General features: G+C 39.8%; 1 protein-coding gene across 4 annotated transcripts in view; it reads left to right on the forward strand.

Annotated features, from left to right (window-relative positions):
- LEKR1 (leucine, glutamate and lysine rich 1) overlaps positions 1–21,691 on the forward strand; it is a 219,359-nt gene that overhangs the window by 33,697 nt on the left and 163,971 nt on the right. For 2 of the 4 annotated variants that reach the window (XM_061168193.1, XM_061168192.1), the window contains one exon: positions 6,751–6,790. The exons of the other annotated variants lie outside the window; for them this stretch is intronic. The gene's annotated coding sequence lies outside the window, so the exon portion shown is untranslated. The remainder of the gene's footprint in view (positions 1–6,750; positions 6,791–21,691) is intronic. 4 annotated transcript variants of the gene reach the window in all.

Genomic DNA, 21,691 nt, shown 5'->3' on the forward strand with positions numbered 1-21,691 from the left:
TGCCAGCCGGCCCTGATTTTGTCTTACTGATGCCATCTGGGAGTAGAGGCTCAGCTCCCTCCACATCCCACTGGCACCAGAGGATGGGAAGCAAAGTGACTACTCTGTCTCACATCACCTTCTTCTACCTCACTGATGCTGGGTGGGGTTAGAGGCTTCTAACCGAAACCCTCTGACACAGGATATGTGTAGGGAAAATAAGAGTGCCACTAGTCTTGTTTTTCACTGCTTCCTTTGGTCTCTTTGCTGCCAATTGGGTTTGACTCCCCACTGGGCCTCACTGACACCAAGAATATAAGAAAAGTGGACTGTGTGCTCAGTCACTCAATTGTGTCAACTCTTTATGACGTCATAAACTAGAGCCCGCCAGGCTCGTCTACCCTTGGAATTTTCCAGGCAAGAATACTGGAGCGGGTTGCCATTGCCTACTCCAGGGGATCTTCCTGACCCAGGGGTTGGCATCTCCTGCATCTCTTGCGTTTGCAGGCAAATTCTTTACCATTGCGCCACCTGGGAAGCTCAAAATGGACTGTTTACTACTAACAATTTGTACCGCTTTGTTCGGGTCCATTGGTTCAGGGTGCAGGTGGAGGCTCAGCTCCTTATTGACCCCACTGACACTACTGGGGTGGGAGGTGTTGGAGTCTGTTTTGCTTCTACAGAGGGGAATGAAAAGTCAGCTCCTAGCTTACCCCACTGATACTACACCAGCCAGGAGACTTGGAGTGCACCCCCCGCATCAGCAGGGCAGGGCTGTGGCGGTGTGGAATATCAACTCTGATCTGTTGTGTCTGTCTTGAAACTGTGAGCTGGGGAGGTACAGTTTTACAGTTGGTATTTGGCTTGAGAAGGTGAATATTACCAAGATTGTTTTCAATTGTTTAGTCACACTTTTCCTGATCAGCCAAGTTGATCAGACTTTTTTGGAGCTCTTTTTTTTTTTTTTTTTTTTGGTCTCTGACTGTTGGTGGTTCTGGGTTGGAAATTTCTGTAACACTCATCTGGGCTATATGGGAGATAATAATAAAACTCAGGAATCTCATTGCCTGGGTGTTTCTCAAATCTTGAAGTCAGTAGGCCATTTGCCATCTTTGTTCTGCCTTTCATGGTTGTGCTGTGCTTGCGTTATGTGATGATCAGGGTTTTTTAGTTAAGAGATGGACTTGGTTGTAGAAGAGCTACTCTATCTTGGTTGTGACCTTGGGCTGATTTTTTAGTCAAATTAAATATTATTCTGAGTAAGAACATTTTTTTTTTTTAAGTAATGACTTAAAATTTCACAATGTTAATAGCTAGCTCACAAAAGTCAGTAGTTAGATATATGCATCACTACATGCCTGCTAAATAATTCCTTTTCAATTTCTCTTGCTTATGCCAAATTGAGATGGTCCATGGAAATTTGAGCAACAAAAAGGATAGGCCTGTCTATGAGGAATTAAACTTAGGAGTTCTGTTGATAGTTGGCCATTCTCACAAATGAGGTGAGCTGTAGAAGTCAAGTCTAGACTAGTCAGCTCAAGGAAAGGTAGGTACCAAGGGTTCAGAGCCCACAGTTTGGGATCAAATTAATATAGTGTAGAGACTCTGAGTTTATAAAGGAAGACAATTGGAGGAATAGATGTAGCTGGCTAGAGTAGAGGATAATAGGGCAAACACGGCAGATTTTGTGAGTCATCATCTTCCATTGCCAAAACTGTCTCCCTCATAGACCAGTTATGTCAGATAGCAACACCTTCTACAGCAAATGGCTTACATGAACAAAGGTTTCTTTGTTTCTTGAATTAAGAAGAGGTGTAGGCAACTCAGAATGTCACCAGGGATCTAGCCTTTTCCATCTTTCACTGCATCTTTCTCATTGAGTAGGCCTTCAGTCTCACACTGATCTCCTCATGATCTCAAGATGGCTTTTGCACTGCCAAAAGTATACTTCTAGGCAGAAATATGAAGAGAGAAGCTGTCAGGGGAAGTGCCTGTGATAGGAAGTCAGAAGCTTTCCCACAACTGCAGGTAGTCTAGGGAACCTACTTCAGGAAGTTGGCTTGTTGCTTTTTGAAATAATAGGTTCTGTTGTAAGGAAGGGGCTTCCCAGGTGGCTCAGTGGTAAAGAATCCGCCTGCCAAGCAGGAGATGCAGGAGACCCAGCTTTGATCCCTGAGTCAGAAAGATCCCCTGGAGAAGGACATGGCAACCTACTCCAGTATTCTTGCCTGGGAAATCCCATGGACAGGGAGAGTTTGGTGGTCTGCGGTCCACGGGCTCGCAGAGTCGGCCACGACTTAGTGACTGAACAGCCACAGAAGTTGTAAGAAAGAAGACACTAGCAGGGCCTCCCTCTCTGCATTACATTTCCCTCCAGAAAATCACACATTCATGCTTACTTTAATTCCTGAAGAAGCAAAAAGTTAGTATCTCAAGAAACTTATCCAGAGCTCCATTTTTTTTTTTTAAGGTCTTGTCTTTAAGATATCTAGGCTCAGCTTTTTCTACTTGTACCGTATTCTCTGTTGTTTATGGAAATAATATAAGACTCATACATGTTAAAAATGTTAGGGACAATGGATTTTGAGTAATCATGATTTTATAGAACACAGAACTGATGGAGAACTATAGCTCTCATTGCGCATACTTCTTAGACAGAGAGTTGGACATGACTGAGCGACAGCACCTAGACAATTATTTCAAATACCTAGGGGCCTTCTCAAATCTTCATTTCTCTCCTAGGATTCTGATTTACCTTTTGGGGCCAAGTGGGAATCTCTGCAGTGAAACAAAAGCTGTTACTGATGAGACTGTACTTGGGCATGTGAGCGTGGGGAGCACTGGAAAGAAAGGGTTGAGTACCATTTGGAAGAGCGTTGGTTCTTTTCAGATTACTGAAAAATGACTCCAATAGACACAGAGTCTTATTAGCAAGTAATTTAAACCTGGATGTCTATATCATGTTTCTCTTAGTCTCGATGTATGGGTATGAATTTCTTATACTGGTATTTGTATTATGGATTTCTTAAATGTTGAGAAACCTGAACAAGTTTTTTTCATACCATGTAGTTCTAAGACCAGCTAATCTTTTCATTATCTTTTCATTTTTCTCCTCTACCAGCACTAGATTGTGTTCCAGACTAAAGTACTTAGGTATAGAGCACTCTTTTCCATTCTTCTTTGTTCTCTGTGGACACATACACATAGTAAATACTAGAATTTGACAACTCTTTTTTACTATTGGTATAAATAATGTTTACATGGGTTTCTCATTACTAGATCTGGCAAGGTTATAGAGACTGATATTTATTCAACAACATTAATAGACCTATGTATTCATGTGTATCTTTTATTACCAGTGTAACTTTGAAAGCTTTTCTATGTATCATCATGTTGTTACTATAGCAACATGGTTACCAAAATAAGGTACACTTCTTCCTGCTTTGTGTTTTTAAAGGAGATCTTTTTTCCCCTCAAGCTTTTTAATTAACTCTGTAGAGTTTCTGTCCCAGACATTCTGTATCCCTTCTATTTATCTTTTCCCTTTAATTTCCCTTACTTAAAATTAGTTATTATTATAATACAAAATACAGTTTTTATTGGACTAAATCCTAGTGGGACAAGAATAAATGAAGGGAAGCAGTGTATGATGTTGTATAAACAGTAGAAGCTCAGCTATCGCTTAACTCCTGACCTTACCTGCCTCATAATCCTTTTGTACTTTTAGCATATAGCTTTTTTCTGGCCGTACTGTGTGGCTTGTGGGATCTTTGTTCCCCAACTAGGTATTGAACCTGGGCCCTCAGAAGTAAAAGTGCCGAGTCCTAACCACTGGAGTGCCAGAGGATTCCCTCTTTTTGTGCTTTTGATTCTTCATTTATAAAATGGTTAGAGAAATAGCTACTTCACAGGCGTGATATACACATTGCTCTGTGTCCGGCCGCAATTCGGTTCTGTTTCGCTTCCCTCACCTTCCTTTCTTCCCTTTCTGTGCTTGTTAACCAAGGTTAATAGTGTACGGTCATTCGTCCCCCTCCTCGCCACCATAGATGTCATCACATTCCCATCGACTTGTTTTTTTTTCACTTAGTTTTAATTGGAGTTTAATTGTTTTACTTAGTTTAATTGTTTTACAGTGTTGTGTTGGTTTCCGCCATACAGCAATACGACTCAGCCATAAGTACACATACATCCCCTCCCTCCTGAGCCTCCCTCTCACCCCACCCTCATCCCGCTAGGTGGTCACAGAGCCCCGGGCTGAGCTCCCTGTGTTGCACGTCAGCTTCGCACTGGCCATCCGTCTTACACGTGGTCGTGTACACATGTCGTCCGTAAATGCTACTCACTCACATGACATGTTATATGTAATGACATGTCATCCGTAAATGCTACTCACTCAGTTTGCCCCTCCTCTTCTTCCCCTGCTTTGTTCATAAGTCGGTTCTCTTCATCTGCATCTCTGTTCTTGCCCTGAAAGTAGGTTCATCACTGCCATTTTTCTAGATTCCATATATGTGCATTAGTAATATTGGTTATTCTCTTTCTGACTTACTTCACTCTTTATGACAAGGCTCTAATTTATCCATATCACTACAACTGACTCAATTTCATTCCTTTTTATGGCTGAGTAATATTCCATTGCATATATGTACCACATCTTTATTCATTCATACATGACCTGGCTCTTGTAAAGAGTGCTGTGATGATCACTGGGGTACATGTATCTCTCTGAGTTAATGTTTTCTCAGGATATATGCCCAGCAGTAGGGCTTCCCTGGTGGCTCAGACGCTAAAGTCTGCCTGCAGTGCATGAGATCCAGGTTCAATCCGTGGGTTGGGAAGATCCTCGGGAGAGGGAAATGGCTACCCTCTCCAGTATTCTTGCCTGGAGAATTCTGTGGACAGAGGAGCTTAGTGGACTATAGTCCATGGGGTTGCAAAGTCAGACACAACTAAGTGGCTAATACTTTCACATGCCCAGTAGTGGAATTGCTGGGTCATATGGTAGTTCTTTGTTTAGTTTTTTAAGGAATCTCCATACTGTTCTCTACAATGGCTGTATCAATTTACATTCCCACCAACAGTGTAGGAGGGTTCCCTTTTCTCCACACCCTCCCCAGCATTTATTGTTTGTAGACTTTTTGATGATGGCCTTCCTGACTGATGTAAGATGATACTTCATTGCAGTATTTATTTGCATTTCTCTAATAATGAGTGATGAGCATCTTTTCATGTGCCTCTTGGCCATCTGTATGTCTTCTTTGGAGAGATGTCTATTTAACTCTTCTGCCCATTTTTTTGATAGGGTTGTTTTTTTGATATTGAGCTCCGTGTGCTGTTTATATATTTTGGAGATTAATCCTTTGTCTGTTACCTCATTTGCAAATATTTTTTCTTATTCTGAAGATTGTCATTTGTCTTATTTATGGTTTCCTTTGTTGTGCAGAAGCCTATAATATAGCACTTATATTTACAAACAAATCATTTAACAGTAGAGTAGGTAGTCTTATTTTGTGTTTTTGTTGATGGTTGTCCTTAAGTCTTGCCTTTTAATATGTCAAAACCCTTGAGGGCAGTAACTATCTTTATCTCCCTCTGAATAACCCGTAGGACCTAGTACCTAGTGGTGGGTACATGGGCCTGTGTGCTTAGTCACTCATGTCTCACTCTGTGACAGAGGAGCCTGGCAGGCTGTAGTCCATGGGATTGTCCAGGCAACAGTTCTGGATGGGTTGCCATTTCCTACTCCAGGGTATCTTCTCGACCCAGGCATTGGACCCACATCTCGTGTCTCCTGCATTGGCAGGTGGATTCTTTACCACTGTGCCACCTGAGTGTGTGGGCGGTATTTGCTAATTTGCTGAGTGATTGAGATGTATGATATTAATCATGAAGCCATGGTTTTCGTAATGCATTTCATTTTTATTTTACCACTGTACATAACATAGAAATGTTTATATACCTTCTGGAAGGTACTCAGGCATATGTGTTGTTCTGTATTATAAATGATATTCATGTCAAGAATGGAGAAATGGAACTGTATATCTCTTGCTGCCACTTCTGCTTTCTGTTAACAGTAAATGCATGTAGGCTTCTAAATGGCTGTCTGCCATGAATTGCATCATTTACAATGGCTCTTAATATGCCTCCTGGCATTTCAGTTTCTGTCTCAGCAGGCAGCCTCACTCATGCTGAATCCTTTAATATTTGTACCCAGATAAATGATTAGATTGCTGTGAAGATACTCTCACTTTGCTTCTACATGTTTCAGATGAATGTCAATGACACATTGGAAAGCACATCATTCAAACATGATTTGAAATATTGAATCATAACAATTTTGTAGAATTTATATTCCATTTTTCTGTTAATGGACATGAGTTTTTATATTGAGTTTTGTCGCCTGTATATGATTACTCCTGGGTTTTATCATCCTCTGCTCTCAGAAGAGGAGAGATGTATTTTTACCTGCTGCCAGCCAGAGCCTTGTTGAATACCTGTGCTTGAGTTCAGAATGGGGAGCAGAGAAACAGAGAGAGGATAAATGGAAAATGATTTATGATATTTTCCTCACCCAAATTCTGGATGGAGTATGGCAAGGAGCCTGGGAAGAAGGAAAATGAATATTTAAATGTGGTATTAGCTTTTACTTTATTAAAGCTAAAGAGAACAAGAAAAAATTTTACTTTGTAATAATTTTATATTTTTAATGTATCAGTAATTATGCAGAACTTAACAAACATCTTTTTAAAGCTTTTTTTTTTCCTTCAGGATCCTTTGTGTTCAGACTCATATTGTACATGAGATAAAGGTAAAAGAAAATCACACTTATTTTCATGGAAAACATTCTTTTTCAAATTATCTATTAGGAAAATAGTAGATTGGTTTTCTTTTCAGGGAGCAAGACTTCATATTTAAAATCAGTATTCATAAATATTATGCATTATTTTTTAGATGTTTTGTGTGGTCGTCAGAATGGTACCTATGAATTCTGAATTCTCTATTGAAAACTACTTGGAAAAAAGGAAAAACCTGAATGATTATATATTCTGCTTTATTGATATATTAACAGAAATCTCCTGGTTATTACTCAGGGGAGATTACTCAAACAGCAACTCATATAATTATATGCACTTTAATCCTAATGTTGGTCTAATTTAGAATCATTTTTCTCTACTAGAAATTTTTTAAAAATCTTAAGTGGAATATAATTATTGTGGTAAGGTGCTGGGATCAGGGTAATCCTTCTGCCTCTCCCCCTGCCGTTTGAATAAAAACCTATAGATAAAGATTTAGGTTAACTCATTCACTCATTTATTCATGAATGGCTCATCACTTTCTAATTTTTTCCTAGTGGTATATCTTAAGAAACGTATTTGAATATTCATTTGTATTTATTTTATATCATTCTGCAATTATTTTGACAAACTTAGGAGAGTTGTTCAGTCCATGTTTTGTCATTAACAGGCAGATGGAGTTGTGATAACAGTGAACATAGTGATACAATGAGGGAATAGAAAGAATGTCTTCATTTTCAGTATGTTATTATGTCTAATAATATTCAGGATGATGAGGATGAGATGGTTGGATGGCATCACCAACCTGATGGACATTGAGTTTGAATAAGCTCTGGGAATTGGTGATGGACAGGGAAGCCTGGTGTGCTGCCATCCATGGGGTTGCAGAGTCAGACACGACCAAGCGACTGAACTGAACTGAACTGATTCTGTCTAATATGTGATCTAAGTTTATGTAGCTTTTCTCTCCATCTAATCCAACTATCCAACTGAATCCTGTTGATTTAGAGATGGTCAAAGGAGGTCGGAGAGTTTGGAATAGGAGAGAAGGGACAAAAGAGTTGGTCAACACTTAGTTAAAGAGCAAGTGTGCAAATGGGAGGCAAGGCCAATCTTAACAGCGGAATATGTCCCAGACTTAGGCTGAGACTGGAAATACAACATGGCCCAGGAAAACTAGTGCCAAATTCACAACGCTTTCGCTAAGCCATGTGTAGATCTGTGCTTTATGTTTTGTTTATCCTTTTGTTAATAACCTTGGTTTTATAAAATAAGCAAATTTGTGAAATTAATGGCTTTCTTTTGATAGTAAGTCAGAAGATTTTGGAGAGGCACAGAGAGAGTAGCAAAAATGAAATGATTAAAAATGCCCATTTATTGATAGAATATTCAGCCATCTTGGGGGCTGCTAATCTGAGGAAAGAGATAACTAGCTCAGTATGCTATGTTCTTTGCTCCTGTCCTTTTGCTTAGATTTATTTGCTTTCTCTTTCTCTAATCTTTGCTTTTAACCTGTCATTTTTTCTCTTAAGTTGTGTCTGTTAAAGGCAGACTTTTCTTGGAATATATGTCACCATTGTTCTTCTGTGTCAGACTTTATCCAGTGTTTTCAGGTCTTTCTTACCAGCGTCATATTCCAAACACAAACCTGTTTCTTCTTCTTTTTCTTTTTTTAATGTCATGAAAAACTAATTAGAATATGAGCTGAAAAACATATTATGTTCATGCCTCTGTGAAAAGAAACATTATTGTAACCTGTTTTATTTTATTTTATTATTATTATTTTTTGTAACCTGTTTTAGAACTCTTATTTTCTGAAATAGAAAGTTTATTTTCTCGTGAATGTTGAATCCTAGGTTTCTTTTATTAATATTGTTTTCTTTGGCTAGATATTTTATTTACTCATATCTTTATATCTAGATGAACAGGCTATAATTTTCTCTGTTTCCTATCACCTGTAGAGGAAAAACAGTTAGCTATGGAAGTAAAACTTAAAATTGTCAACAAGTTAGAAGCCAACCCTTTAGTACCTCATTTACACTATAAAATTAGCCTGGGGTTTTACACTGTTGTGAGAGGGAAGTCATAGCTCTAGAGCTTTCTAGCATTGGTAGCAAGAATTATACTGAAGAAAAATATGTCACACATAATTATGAACGCGTTTTGTTTGTCACAGTAGAGAGAGAGCAACGCCAGTGACCCGCTCTTGCCCCTTTCCCCCAGTACCTTTCTTTTGCCCAAATCCGAAGCCAGTTTGGAGGGGGTTAGAAGGAGATGAAAGAGATTTGCTGTGGAAGCTAGAATATTAAGTGCTTTGGCAAGCATTTGTATTTTCTCTCAGGAGGAAAGGAACAGAGCAGTATGCCAAATTCTTATGGTGCTGAAAGACAGAGACTAACTGGGGTTGATTGTGAAAACATTTTATACCCGTGAAAATAAAGTTTCATGAGAATTACCACTGAACTCTTTCCCTCTGTGAAGTCCTGGGTTTTGTGAGGGGATTAAAAAAACAAGTATGTTTGGGAAAATGTGTAAAGTTAATCTTCTGCTTAACTTTCCTTCACGTGCGCAACATTTTTAGCTACAGCTCACTTCCCTTTCTTGATAAGGCCATTTCCCACTCCTCAATTCCTGTCATTCTCCAGTAAGTATCAATTTAATCAAGACAGGAGTCACAGTACAATATGCAAATAAAAATCCATCTTCCAAAGTGATATGCAAATAAATAATCAAAGGCACAAAATCAGAGTAAAATATGGTCAACTCCATGTCAGTAGCAGATGGGTTCAAATCCTGGCTTGATCTTTGCTGGTTGTGTGGCCTAATTCAGCTTGCTTACCTCTCTGCCTCTTCATTCCCTTATCTGTCAAATAGGGCTGGTAATGAATTAACCTCATAGGAATATTGTGATGTTTCATGTAAATATTTAAGCACAGTGACTGGCCCTTGGTAAATGCTCAGTGGAGTTCCTTATTACTTTTGTTGTTTATCATTGTCATTGTTATAAAAGTTTTCTGAACTGTAGGAAAATATGATTTTGAAAAATAAACATTTTAATATCAATAGAAGAGCAACTGTATTGTATATAAATTGTATATTGTATATAAAGCAATATAAAGTAGCATACTGAACTAACTCATTTATTTAAATGCCAAAATGAAGAGAAGTGAAATCTCACCATTTGTAATTGACCTCAAAATTCAGCATTATTTGCCAAAAGCAATCTAATTTTAATATATATTCAGTTTTAATTCATTGAGTATATATAAATAATAAAACCAGGATGACAAAGCATTACGTGCTTTAATACTTCACCACTTTGATTTAATAACCCTTAACCTAATGTTGGGTTTTCTAGGTGGAACAGTGGTAAAGAATCAACCTACCAGTTTAGGAGATGCAAAAGACGTGGGTTCTATCCCTGGGTCAGGAAGATCCCCTGGAATAGAAAATGGAAACCCACTGTAGTATTCTTGCCTGGAAAATTCCATGTACAGAGGAGTCCATGGGGTCGCAAAGAGTCAGACATGACTGAGCACACACATGCAGCACAAACCTAATGTTATACTTTTTAATTATTTCTAAATGTGAATAGTTTGTACTTATTCTGAAGTTGTAAGTCATTGTTAGATTAATGTTTCCATCATAAATAATGCAGACAAACTAAGTGCATTCTTTTGTTCCAACTGTCAGAAATTCCTTGTTAGTATATTTGGAATCAGTTAAGTTGTAATATTGCATTATATTTATCAGGCAACTCTGAGGTGTCTCTAAGCTATTAATTGAGATCAGCATTATCAGTTCACCCCTGATGTCAAAGAGCATTTCTTGGGTAAGAAAAGAGGCAGCAACCTTGGATATGGGCAGTTATTTTCTAAAAGCATGTTTCTATTTTACCAAAGCTAACTGCAGTATTTATGGGAAACTAGATAAGCATCTTTATATTTGTTTATACTGTGACACTCCAGAAGAACCTTTTTTAAATTATACAAGTTTCAGGTAAATAGAATTACGATTTGACATGTCTATACACTACAAAGTGATCATCACTACAAATCTAGTAACCATCCATCACCATACAATTGACCCCCTTTACTCGTTTTGCTCACCCCTCAACATCTTTCCCTCTGATAACCACTAATCTGTTCTCTGTATCTGTGAGTTCTTGTTTTGTTTGTTTTATATTCCACATATGAGTGGAATCATAAGCATTTGTCTTTGACTTATTTCACTTAGGGCTTCCCTTGTGGCTCAGCTGGTAAAGAATTCGCTTGCAATGTGGGAGACCTGGGTTCGATCCCTGGATTGGGAGTATATCCCCTGGAGAAGGGAAAGGCTACCCACTCCAGTATCCTGGCCTGGAGAATTCCAGGGACTGTATAGTCCATGGGGTCGGCTTTCACTTCACTTGGCATAATGCCCTCAAGGTCCATCCATATTGTCACAAATGGTAGGATTTCATTCTTTTAGTTGTTGAGTAGTAGTCCCTTGTATGTACATACCCCAGCTTCTTTATCTGTTTACCTTTCAGTGGACACGTAGGTTTCCATATCTTAGTAATTGTAAATAATACTGCAGTAAACACAGGGCTGCATTTATCTTTTTGAGTTAGTGTTTTTGTGTCCTTTGGATAAATACCCAGAAGTGGAATAGCTGGGTCATGTGGTAGTTGTATTCTTAATTTTTTGAGGAATGTCCTTTCTGTTTCCCATAGTGGCTGCACCAGTTTATAGTCCCACCAAAAGAATATGGAAGTTCCCCTTTCTCACATCCTCTCCAATATTTGTTATTCCTTGTCTTTTTGATAATAGCTATTCTAACAGGTATAAAGTGTCACCTACAAATTGATGCTTGCCATCTACCTTAACAAGAATCAAATTATGAGCCCCTGCAGCTGTTGACCTTCAATACCCCTGAAAGGAGTTCAGTTTGGAGATCAGGAATGATGCACTCTGTGCTCTGGGAAAAATTTGTGGAACAGGACTTCAGAGAGATAGATACTTTCAGGAGACAATTTTATGAACCCAATTCTTGCATCTCCAAATACCTAGAAAAGCAGTCAAATCCTTCATGGTGACATCTGCTCCTCATGACTAGCAGTAACATTCACAAGACTAGCAGAAATCTTCCACAAAATAATATGAGGATGATTGCATGTACCAAAATCATGTATATACTGACCTTCCCCGCTACCTCTTTGGAGCAGTTTCTCAAAGCTGAAATGCTGTCTCCTGGGCTATAGTCCTCAAACAAAACTTAACTCACAACTCTCATGTTGTGCATTTTTTTCAGTCAACAGAGGTGATATCTTATTATTGTTTTGATTTGCATTTCCCTGATGATTAGTGATACTGAGCTCCTTTTCATATACCTATTGACTATTTGTGTGTCTTCTTTGGAAAAGTGTCTATTCAAGTCCTTTGTCCATTTATAAATCAGGTTATTTGTTTTTTGAGATTGAGTTGTATGGATTTCTTATATAGTTTGGAAATTAACCCCTTATTGGATATATGATGTGCAAGTATTTTCTCTTCATTCATAGGTGTGTGTTTTTCCATTTGATGATAGCTTTCTTCACTGTGCAGAAGCTTTTTAGTTTAACATAGTCCCCATTTGTTTATGTTTGTTTTGTTTCCCTTGCTTTTGGAGACAGATACACAAAAACATGGCTAAGACCAATGCGATGAGGTTACCACTATGTTTTCTTCGAGGAGTTTTATGTTTTCACATTTTGCATTCAAGTCTTTAATTCTATTGAACTCATGCCTGGAGTCAGAATCGGTGTCCTGACAAGCAGGAGAGAGAGGAGGAAGGAGAAAGGCTTGAGGGCAGGAGTTCGAGTCTCTAAGTGGGGGGATCACACGGCAATAGTTGTGAAGTAGAGTAAGCACTGACTGATGCTCTCAGTCAATGAAAGGATTTATAAGTCGAACTGTATCGGAGAAACAAGAGTCTAGAGAGGACTGAGAGGAGGAGAGGGTTCTCTTCAAATGTTCCTGAATTTAAGTCTCTATGGAAGTTTCTTAGTGACTTCTGACAGCAGTCTTTCTAAAAGGCAAATCTGATTCCTGCCGCAAATCCTCCAGTGCCCCCTAGCACTGAGGAAAAAGTGCACATTCCATGACATGGCTCACACGATCTTCAGTTTGCTCTTAATTGTTTTCACTCCACAGGAACCACCAAGAATTAACCAGAATTTGCTCTTCTCTCAAGCTTCTCTGGTTTGGCTAATGCCCTTCTGAAATTCCTCGCTTGTCAGGCCCTCCTCTGCCCTACACTAACCCTAACTCATTCTTTACCAATATAACTTCCTTGACTGAAAGCTTCCCTGTGCTCACATAAAATTCCATGCATTCCTGCTGTTACAGTAGTTACCCTTTAGTGCCGGTTAACCAACCAACAAAGGTCTCCAGTGGCCATGCATGGATGTGAGAGTTGGACTGTGAAGAAAGCTGAGTGCCAAAGAACTGATGCTTTTGAACTGTGGTGTTGGAGAAGACTCTTGAGAGTCCCTTGGACTGCAAGGAGATCTAACCAGTCCATCATAAAGGAGATCAGTCCTGGGTGTTCATTGGAAGGACTGATGTTGAAGCTGAAACTCCAATACTTTGGCCACCTGATGCGAAGAGTTGACTCATTGGAAAAGACCCTGGTGCTGGGAGGGATTGGGGGCAGGAGGAGAAGGGGACGACAGAGGGTGAGATGGCTGGATGGTATCACCAACTAGATGGACATGAGTTTGGGTAAACTCCGGGAGTTGGTAATGGACAGGGAGGCCTGGCGTGCTGCAATTCATGGGGTCGCAAAGAGTCAGACACGACTGAGCGACTGAACTGAGCTGAACTGAACCAACCAACAAGTCTTCTGAATTAACTGACGTTCTTTGATAAATGAATAAACGAATAGATGAGACTGAGCAGAGAGAATTATTGCTAAGATTTAGCCTGGTTTGATGGTCAGGTTGTTTGAAGTGCCTCAGGTCTGCTAATGATAGCTTCCTGTTTGCAGTAAAGTAGCTATTCAGAAACTTTAAAGAGGTCTTCCTTAGTCAGCTTCTGTTTTTCAGTAGAGCCCTTTGTGGGATATTGGAGCCTTGTAAGGTCAAGATATATAGGAGAATCTCTGTTACAGAAGGGCTTTGGAATTCTGACTATGCCTTTGCTGCCAGGGGAGGTTTCAGGTTCAAAATTTTAGAGAGTAGAGAAGTCTAAAATAATGTAGTTTCTGTCTTCAAGATCATGGTGAAGAACTAGCATTGGATAAACCTTTGGCTATAATTTTTATTCATAAATCTTGAAGTTCATGGCATGGGCCTCTTGGGAAATAATCTGAAAATCAGATAGATCAGACTTTGTGGATTTAACTATGGGATAAGTTGTGGGTATGAGAATATACTCTTCACTAGGTCCCTTCACGTGTCTTTTGGATTGGCCTTACTGATCTTTAATAATCAAAATATTAACATTCAACTTCACCAAGATTATAGGAACAGCATCTTTAAGTGCAGTACTATCGCTTTTCTTTCAAAATCAAATAAATTATCTAGGTTTGGGGTAGAAAATTGGTTTGGGGGTAGTGAATGTGCCCCAGTTGTTTCCTGCAGGTTGGGAACAGGATTGGCCTCATTGGCCTGCCCAAGGAGTCTTAAGTTGAAAGCAGTGGATCAAGGGTGAACTTAGAGATGACACAAAGGGTCTGGAATTGGAAACCACTTTGGTTAACAAGAAAGCTTGTAAAGCTGAGGCTGAGACAATCCCTGAAATATTGTGTAGGAGAAGGAAGTCTTTAATGAAACAGAATACCTCCTGGGCAGGGGTCCCTCTGAAGGGGACCGCTTATGTGGCCAGATGTGAGTCCTTTTCAGGGCTCAGTAAGGAAAGAAGAATCTTTGTTCTTGTTGGGAGTACCCACTGATCTGGCCGACTTTCTGCCTTTTGTGGATATGTTCTGACACTCTATTGAAATGAACATTACTTTAAAAAGTTATCACATAGAATGGTTGTTAAATTAATACTGAAATGGAACACACTCAAAGTATGTTCAAAGGGATTCCTGAGAAATGTTACTGAAGAAGTACTCTGTGGTCAGATTTTAAGTTTGAAACATACTCTACATCTGTCTTCTTTTGGTGATTTTTTTTTTTTTTCACATATTAGCATAGTAAAAGTGGTGAGAAGTCTTACAATAAAGAAATCTGTTTTTTGCAATCATAGTTTCCTATGAAACCATTAATTGTGGTGGAGGCTTACTGTAGAGCACACCTTGACAACAATAAAATAAGGGTTAATGAAACATTTGACATAGTGAGGAAACTGCTAAATATCAGGCAAAAATCCCTTGACTGGTACTAAAAGGAGATTGAGAAGCTGGAGCTAAACCCTAAAAGCTTTAAATCAGAACATCTGTAAAGCATGTTGCACTGGGCTATTTGCATAGTTGGCACTTGGTCATTTCTTTCTGCAGTTATTACTGTGTGTGTTGTTCGATGGGAAAGGAGATGAAAATGCCTGTTCTTGCCAGCTGTATGACAGCCAAATAGCTGTCAGTAGTGTCGATAGCAACTGAACTTTCAACCAAGGAACCACCGCAGTTCTGAAGCAGTCATGGTTTCTCCTTGCCTTCAAGTTTTAATATCTTGGTAACTGTCAGTATAAATTTAGATTTTTCTAATTAGAAATTTCTAATTTTGCTAATGTTCTTTCTAGGTAGATAGATAGACAGGTAGACAGATGGATAGATAGACATAGGTATATACATTTTTATTTTTCAAAGTAAAAATAGAATTATTCTACAGAATTCCTCAAGTGACTGACAGACAACCATCTTTTGTAATTTTGAAAGAAGAAAATATTTGAAGTAGCCAAAGCCTCATTCACCTGGCCTCATTTTAGAAGTAGGTAGAAAGGCAAATCAAATTCCTGTGGAGTAAAACAGGTATCCAGAATATGTGAATTAAACAGGCTGGGTGGGAACTACAGTGCTCAGAAAAGAACACACTCATTGCATGAGGCAGCTGCTCTAGGAGACAGAATTGTGAGCTGTTGTTTCTGAATTGATTGATTTTTACGGAAAAGCAGAGAATATGCATCTTTATGTAAAATCCGTCAAAATTTTAAGTAGTGCTCATTTAAAAAAAACACTCTGCAAGTCAAATAAAACATGTTCAGGAACTGATTTGCAGCTTCTAAATTAGGCAAACATAAACTTGTTCACAATGAGGCAGGCCAAAGGCTAACAGAGCTTTGCCAAGAAAATGCACTGGTCATAGCAAATACCCTGTTCCAACAACACAAGAAACGACTCTACACATGGACATCATCAGATGGCCAATACTGAAATCAGATTGATTATATTCTTTGCAGTCAAAGATGGAGAAGTGCTATACAGTCAGCAAAAACAACACTGAAAGCTGACTGTGGCTCAGATCATGAACTCCTTATTGCCAAATTAAGACTTAAGTTGAAGAAAGTAGGAAACACCACTAGACCATTCAGGTATGACCTAAATCAAATCCCTTATGATTATACAGTGGAAGTGAGAAATAGATTCAAGGGATTAGATTTCATAGAGTGCCTGAAGAACTATGGAAGGAGGTTCGTGACATTGTACAGGAGCCAGTGATCAAGACCACCTCCAAGAAAAAGAAATGCAAAAAGGCAAAATGACTGTCTGAGGTTGCCTTACAAATAGCTGAGAAAGAAAAGAAGCTAAAGGCAAAGGAGAAAAGGAAAGATATATCCATCTGAATGCAGAGTTCCAAAGAATAGCAAGGAGAGATAAGAAAGCCTTCCTCAGTGATCAGTGCAAAGAAATAGAGGGAAACAATAGAAAGGGAAAAACTAGAGATCTCTTCAAGAAAATTAGAGATACCAAGGGAACATTTCATGCAAAGATGAGCACGCTAAAGGACAGAAGCAGTATGAACCTAACAGAAGCAGAAGATATTAAGAAGAAGTGGCAAGAATACACAGAAAAACTGTACAAAAAACATACCCATGACCCATATCATCACAATGGTGTGATCACTCACCTAGAGCCAGACATCCTGGAATGTGAAGTCAAGTGGGCCTTAGAAAGCATCACTACGAACAAAGCTAGTGGAAGTGGTGGAATTCCAATTGAGCTATTTCAAATCTGAAAAGATGATGCTATGAAAGTGCTGCACTCAATATGCCAGCCAATCTGGAAAACTCAGCAGTGGCCAAAGGACTGGACAAGGTCAGTTTTCATTCCAATTCCAAAGAAAGGCATGGCCAAAGAATGTTCAAACTACCACACAATTTCACTCATCTCACACACTAGCAAAGTAATGCTCAAAATTCTCCAAGCTAGGCTTCAACAGTACATGAACCAAGAAATTTCAGATGTTCTGGATGGTTTAGAAAAGGCAGAGGAACCAGAGATCAAATTGCCAACATGCACTGGATCATCAAAAAAGCAAGAGAATTCCAGAAAAACATGTATTTCTGCTTTATTGACTATGCCAAAGCCTTTGACTCTGTGGACAGAATAAACTGTGGAAAATTCTGAAAGAGATGGGAATACCAGACCACCTGACCTGCCTCCTGAGAAATCTTTATGACGCAGTGGTCAAGAAGTAACAGTTAGAACTGCACATGGAACAACTGACTGGTTCCAAATTGGGAAAGGAGTATGTCAAGGCTGTATATTGTCACCCTGTTTATTTAACTTATATGTAGAGTACATCATGCAAAGCCAGGCTGGATAAAGCACAAGCTGGAATCAAGATTGCTGGGAGAAATATCAACAACCTCAGTTATGCAGATGACACCACCTTTATGGCAGAAAGTGAAGAAAACTGAAGAGCCTCTTGATGAAAGTGAAAGAGGAGAGTGAAAAAAACTGGCTTAAAACTCAACATTCAAAAAACTAAGATAGTGGTAACCAATCCCATCACTTCATGGCAAATAGATGGGGAAACAGTGGAAAATTCACTTTTTGGTGGCTCCAAAATCACTGCAGATGGTGACTGCAGCCATGTAATTAAAAGATGTTTGCTCCTTGGAAGAAAAGCTATGACCGACCATCCTAGACAGCATATTAAAAAGCAGAGACATTACTTTGCTGACAAAGGTCCATCTAGTCAAAGCTATGGTATTTCCAGTAGTCATGAATGGATTTTAGATTTGGACCATAAAGAAAGCTGAGTGCTGAAGAATTGATGCTTTTGTACTGTGGTGTTGGAGAAGACTCTTGAGAGTCCCTTGGACTGCAGGGAGATCCAAACAGTCTATCCTAAAGGAGATCAGTCCTGTATATTCATTGGAAGGACTGATGCTGAAGCTGAAACTCCAATACTTTGGCCACCTGATATGAAGAACTGACTCATTGGAAAAGACCATGATGCTGTGAAAGATGAAGGCATGAGGAGAAGTGGACGGCAGAGGATGAGATGGTTGGATGGCATCACAAGCATGATGGACATGAGTTTGAGCGAGCTCCGGGAGTTGGTGATGGACAGGGAAGTCTGGCGTGCTGCAGTCCATGAGGTCGCAAAGAGTTGAACACGGCTGAGTGACTGAATTGAAGATTGTTCATAGCAGAACTCAGGCATGTTATCACATTAGCTCACTTCTAGGTTCTGTCTTATGGTTCAACTCTTTACAAAGAAACTAGTGTAACAATGTTCCTAGCCAACCCCATAACTGAGGTGTCTTTTATGAACCTTATAAACATCTGCTTAAAATTAATTTGAGGCCACAGTACCATTATTTGATGATCAGAAAAAAGTCGCATACATTGTCTTTGCCCATTAGGAAACTTTCAGTTTGAGATGATAGGATTTGAGGTACACAATATTTAGTGAAACACTGATGGCAGAAAAACTGGTCAAAAGTAAAATAGTCTTCTTAACTGTAAGAATATTTTGGCTGTTACATTTTTATGTGATTTAATTATTTTTAATTGGAGAATATTTTATAATTTTATTTCCTCAGAATATAGCTGGCAATAAGTTAAATTATGAATAAATACTGCTTAGTTTTTATTTTTCTTATTCTCTTTGAATGATGAAATGAAGATCATATAATATCTTGTTAAAAAGATTTTGGGGGGTTTAAAATGTCACTGCAGTATTAATGAAGCTCTTTGTGTGACCTTTTTGGTTTGGGAGTAACCACAATGATTTATTTTTTCTCCTGATTATTAAATATTATGAGAAGGAAATTAAATCTTTCTAACAAATCTTCATTTATTCCCTCCTTTACTCTTGGCCAACCTCCTCCCTCTTTTCCTCTCCCTTCCCTCCTTGCCTGTTTACACCACCATTTAAGATGCAGTTAAAGAGACTTCTTTAATCAGGAGGTTCTTCATGCTTTCCAGGACACACAAATAGCAGCTGGTACTTGCCTCTTTCTGCCTCCTCTCATCTGCCTTCTTCCTTTATCACTTTTATAGCACTAGAATGTGACTATCTTATTTTTTACTTTCTTCCACATCTAATCATTAATCACTCGACAGGTACCATACCTTTCAGTTCAGTTCAGTTCCTCAGTCGTGTCTGACTCTTTGCGACCCCATGAATCGCAGCACGTCAGGCCTCCCTGTCCATCACCAACTCCCGGAGTTTACTCAAACTCATGTCCATCGAGGTGGTGATGCCATCCAGCCATCTCATCCTCTGTCATCCCCTTCTCCTCCTGCCTGCCCCCAATCCCTCCCAGCATCAAGGTCTTTTCCAATGAGTCAACTCTTCACATGAGGTGGCCAAAATATTGGAGTTTCAGCTTCAGCATCAGTCCTTCCAATGAACACCCAGGACTGATCTCCTTTTGGATGGACTGGTTGGATCTCCTTGCAGTCCAAGGGACTCTCAAGAGTCTTCTCCAACACCACAGTTCAAAAGCATCAATTTTTCAGTGCTCAGCTTTCTTCACAGTCCAACTCTCACATCCATACATGATCACTGGAAAAACCATAGCCTTGACTAGATGGACCTTTGTTGGCAAAGTAATGTCTCTGCTTTTTAATATGCTGTCTAGGTTGGTCATAACTTTCCTTCCAAGGAGTAAGCGTCTTTTAATTTCATGGCTGCAGTCACCATCTGCAGTCATTTTGGAGCCCCAAAAGATAAAGTCTGACACTGTTTCCACTGTTTCCCCATTTATTTGCCATGAAGTGATGGGACCAGATGACATGATCTTAGTTTTCTGAATGTTAAGCTTTAAGCCAACTTTTTCACTCTCCTCTTTCACTTTCATCAAGAGGCTTTTTAGTTCCTCTTCACTTTCTGCCATAAGGGTGGTGTCATCTGCATATCTGAGGTTATTGATATTTCTCCCAGCAGTCTTGATTCCAACTTGGTCTTCATCCAGCCCAGCGTTTCTCATGATGTACTCTGCATATAAGTTAAATAAGCAGGGTGACAATATACAGCCTTGACATGCTCCTTTTCCTATTTGGAACCAGTCTGTTGTTCCATGTCCAGTTCTAACTGTTGCTTCCTGACCTGCATACAGGTTTCTCCAGAGGCAAGTCAGGAGTTCTGGTATTCCCATCTCTTTCAGAATTTTCCAGTTTATTGTGATCCACGCAGTCAAAGGCTTTGGCATAGTCAATAAAGCAGAAATAGATATTTTTCTGGAACTCTTGCTTTTTCGATGATCCAGTGCATGTTGGCAATTTGATCTCTGGTTTCTCTGCCTTTTCTAAAACCAGCTTGAACATCTGGAAGTTCACGGTTCACATATTGATTGGTTCACATATTGCTGCTGCACAGAAGTGCAGTGGCTGGGACAGACCGTGCAAAAGCGCGGCGGCAGCGATGGACGCGCAAAGGCATGGCAGAGAGGAGCTACCCCTCGCCCAAGGTCAGGGGCGGCAACTGAGAGCACAAGGCTGAGACGGCGCAGGAGCGGCCGATAGGAGCACCCCACGTCCGAGGTCAGGGGCGGCGGCCGAGAGGAGCTACCCTGTCCAAGGAGTGGCGGCTGTGCTGCGCAGGAGGGTAAGAGGAGCTACGCCATGTTCAAGGTCAGGAGGGGCGGCCGTGAGAAGATGGCCCTCATCCAAGGTAAGGAGCAGTGGCTGCGCTTTGCTGGAGCAGCCGTGAAGAGATACCCAAGTAAGAGGGTAGGTGTTGCAAGAGGGCATCAGAGGGCAGACAGACTGAAACCATAATCACAGAAAACCAGCCAATCTGATCACAGGACCATAGTCTTGTCTAACTCAATAAAACTAAGCCATGCCGTGTGGGGCCGCCCAGGACGGTTGGGTCATGGTGGAGAGGTCTGACAGAATGTGGTCCACTGGAGAAGGGAAAGGCAAACCACTTCAGTATTTTTGCCTGGAGAATCCCATGAACAGTATGAAAATGCAAAATGATAGAACACTGAAAGAGGAATTCCCTAGGTTGGTAGGTGCCCAATATGCTACTGGAGATCAGTGGAGAAAGAACTCCAGAAAGAATGAAGGGATGGAGCCACAGCAAAAACAATACCCAGTTGTGGATGGGACTGGTGATAGAAGCAAGGTCTGATGCTGTAAAGAGCAATATTGCATAGGAACCTGGAATGTTAGGTCCATGAATCAAGGCAAATTGGAAGTGGTCAAACAGGAGATGGCAAAAGTGAATGTCAACATTCTAGGAATCAGCGAACTAAAATGGACTGGAATGGGTAAATTTAACTCAGATGACCATTATATCTACTATTGTGGGCAGGAATCCCTTAGAAGAAATGGAGTAGCCATCATGGTCAACAAAAGAGTCTGAAATGCAGTACTTGGATGCAGTCTCAAAAACGACAGAATGATCTCTTCATTTCCAAGGCAAACCATTCAATATCACGGTACTCCAATCCTATGCCCCAACCAGTAATGCTGAAGAAGCTGAAGTTGAATGGTTCTATGAAGACCCACAAGACCTTTTAGAACTAACACCCAAAAAAGATGTCCTT

The sequence above is a fragment of the Dama dama genome, chromosome 19 (genome assembly GCF_033118175.1).
Source record: "Dama dama isolate Ldn47 chromosome 19, ASM3311817v1, whole genome shotgun sequence".
Taxonomy (NCBI): Eukaryota; Metazoa; Chordata; class Mammalia; order Artiodactyla; family Cervidae; genus Dama; species Dama dama.